Below are 3,297 nucleotides of genomic sequence, written 5' to 3' on the forward strand. Positions count from 1 at the left end.
TTGGGAGGATTTGGGGGGAACCTAGGCCCGCCCTCTACTCCGGGTTCCAGCCCAGGGCCCTGTGGAATGCAGCTGTCTAGAGTGTCTCTTGGAACAGCTGTGCGACAGCTACAACTCCCTGGGCTACTTCCCCATGGCCTCCTCCCAACACCTTCTTTATCCTCACCATAGGACCTTCCTCCTGGTGTCTGATAATGCTTGTACACCTCAGTCCTCCAACAGTCTGCGTTCTCACTGTCAGCTACTTGTGCCTCTTGCTCCCAGCTCCTCACACGCACACCACAAACTGAAGTGAACTTCTTTTTAAAACCCAGGTGCCCTGATTAGCCTGCCTTAATTGATTCTAGCAGCTTCTTGATTGGCTGCAGGTGTTCTAATCAGCCTGTCTTAATTGTCTCCAGAAGGTTCCTGATTGTTCTGGAATCTTCCCTGTTACCTTACCCAGGAAAAAGGGACCTACCTAGCCTGGGGCTTATATATCTGCCTTCTGTTACTCTCCTATAGCCAACTGGCCCGACCCTGTCACAAAAGTCAGTCACATTTTGGATATACTCTGCTTAACAACTTCTCTCTTTTTAAAGTCAAATGTGAAATTATTAAGAAGCAACAAAATTAAGTAAATAAATGCGCTAATCATGTTCTGGGCTTATGAATCCTTTTTCTCTACTGGATGTTCTTGCTGTCATGGAAAACACGAGTTAGTCTCTGTTATAATTCCACCAATATTGTCACTTTTCAGAGCCCCTTTTCATCCAGAGCCCTATGAGCACATAGCACCAAATCCAAATGCTATCCCCAGCAAAATTGGATGGGATGGTTTACTAGGAATCCCATTCTCTGGGCAACAACTGACTATGTCTGAAGTCAAAACTCTTCTAAGGCTCACTAATAATTAAATAGATTAAATGGGCTTTGCATCATCATGGCATTATAAACAATTTTCATTGGCAGAAGGTTTGTTTTATTTTGATGGTTAATTATGCTTTTTACAATTTATGTGTAAATATACAAAATATAGCTGAGATCCACCAACTGGATCCATGCAGACAGACTATTGCACCCAGTGCAGAATTCACTGAAATCAGTGGGGCTTTGCCCAAGTGCATTCAGTTTCAGGACTGATGTTCACATAAGGTCCTGCAAATTCATGGCTCCATATAGATCCCTGTGTCTATATGGAGCCTCATTGACTTTAATGGGGCTCTGACTGAGTGCATGAGCCCATCTGTGTATTGGAATTTGCAGGGTAAGCAAGGTTTAAAAAGATGCTATCCAATCAATATGTGTGTGTTGTGACCTTGTACAAAAATTCCAAGGCCCTGAGGGTACCCATAAATGTCGGAAAGGAAAGATGATTATCAGTTCCTTTTCCTTTCCCCAGAAAGGTGTGTGTGTGGCGGGGGGATTAGTTACTAAAATCCTGACACTTTGGCAAATAAGCTTTTAATTTAAAAAAAGGAATTATAATGAACTTTTTCCCTCAAAGTACATATCCAAAGAACTATTAAATCAACCATTTGCAGGTAAGACTGAATCCTCAACAGGATTCTCACTTTCTCCTGCTGGAGATGAGTAGAGTTGTGAACCCTCCCAGTTTCGCCGGGAGTCTCCCAGAATCAGGCTCTATGTCCCGAAGGCTACTGGAGCCAAACCGGGAGATTTTAGGCCGCTAAAAGTCTGGTGGGGCTAAGGCAGGCTCATTGCCTGCCCTGGCTCTGCACTGCTCCCAGAAGCGGCCAGCACATCCCAGTGGCTCCTGCCGGGGGAGGTCTCCACATGCTGCCCCCGCCTGGAGCTCCGACTCCACAGCTCCCATTGGCCTGGAACTGCAACCAATGGGAGCTGTGGGGGAAGTTCCTGCAGGCAGGGGCAGCACACAGAAACCCCTGGCCTCCTCCTCAGGGGCCACAGGGACAAGCCAGCTACTTCTGAGAGCAGCATGGGGCCAGGGCAGGCAGAGAGCCTGCCTAAGCCCTACTGCGTCACCAACCGGGAGCTGCTTGAGGTAAGTTATGTCCAGCTGGAGCCCACACCACTCACCCCAACCCTCTGCCCCAGACCTGAGCCCCCTCCCACACTCCAACTCCCTCCCAGAGTCTGCACCCTGCAGCCCCTCCTGCAGCCCAACCCCTGCTCCAAGCTCAGCCTGGAGGCCCCTCCCACACTCCAAAACCCTCCACCCCAGCCCAGTGAAAAGTGAGTCATGGTGGGGGAGAATGAGCAATGGAAGAAGCGGGGATGGAGTGAGTGGGTGGGACCCCAGGGAAGGGGCGGGGCAAGGAGAGGGAAAGGATGTTTGGGTTTGTGTGATTAGACAGTTGGCAACCCTAGAGATGAGACCTTTTTCCTTCTATAATTGGCATAACAAGAAATCCTTGCCTTGTTCATAGCCACGGAATGAGAATCTCTTGTCACCCTGGTTTTGTTTGTTTAAATGTATCCTGTCTTTGCAGTTTTTTTCTCCATTTAGATAAGGATCTGGGGACTAGACACCTCTAAATGACAGGCACCTCTAAACATGGTTGTTGTTTCCATAAGTGTCAATGTTGTGTCATGTATTTTTTTTTTGTATTCATAGAATATCAGTGTTGGAAGGGACCTCAGGAGGTCATCTAGTCTAACCCCCTGCTCAAAGCAGGACCAATACCCAGTTGTTGCCCCAGATCCCTTAATGGCCCCCTCAAGGATTGAACTCACAACCCTGGGTTTAGCAGACCAATGCTCAAACCACTGAGCTACCCCCACCCCCTAAGGAAGAGGGTTTTAAGGGGGCACTTGGATTTAAACCAAGGACCATTTGATCTGCAATCAGACACTCTACCACTGAGCTATACCCCCATGCCATAAGAGGTGGTGTAGCACTGGCATATGAACCCACGCCTCCATAGGGGTATTGCTTACCTACTAACTACCACCTTGTGGAACTGCATCCTCACTTTGTGGGTACACCCTCCCCACCCGCCCCATCTCTGGTTGCAGTATTGTGTGTGGTCCTCGGCTTTGGCACTCCCAGTGGGCTCTCTCTCTGGCCTGTTATGGCTTTTCTCAGCCTGTGTCTTCCCCCAACTTCCCCTCAGGGTATTCTGTGGCTTGGCCCTGCAGCCAAGTCATGTAAAAGTCTGAGCCTCTTCTAGCATGGTACAAAGAAGTCCAAATAAAAACTCAAACAAGTTTTCAAATTAATAGCCTTCCACACCTCTCAGGCTTCATTATGGTTTAATTACTGTATCTTGCCTGTTAAGCCATAGACCAGGGCTTCTCTCCATCAGGGAGACCTATCTCCTCTGCAGTCTGTCT

The 3,297-nt window shown here is 48.2% G+C and overlaps 1 non-coding gene across 1 annotated transcript; it reads right to left on the reverse strand.

Annotated features, from left to right (window-relative positions):
• Nucleotides 1-2,766: 2,766 nt before the first annotated feature.
• TRNAC-GCA (transfer RNA cysteine (anticodon GCA)) lies at nucleotides 2,767-2,838 on the reverse strand. The gene has a single exon. It is a non-coding gene; the product is annotated as a tRNA-Cys (tRNA).
• Between the last annotated feature and the right edge of the window lie 459 nt (nucleotides 2,839-3,297).

This window comes from Lepidochelys kempii, chromosome 2 (assembly GCF_965140265.1).
Source record: "Lepidochelys kempii isolate rLepKem1 chromosome 2, rLepKem1.hap2, whole genome shotgun sequence".
Classification (NCBI taxonomy): domain Eukaryota; kingdom Metazoa; phylum Chordata; order Testudines; family Cheloniidae; genus Lepidochelys; species Lepidochelys kempii.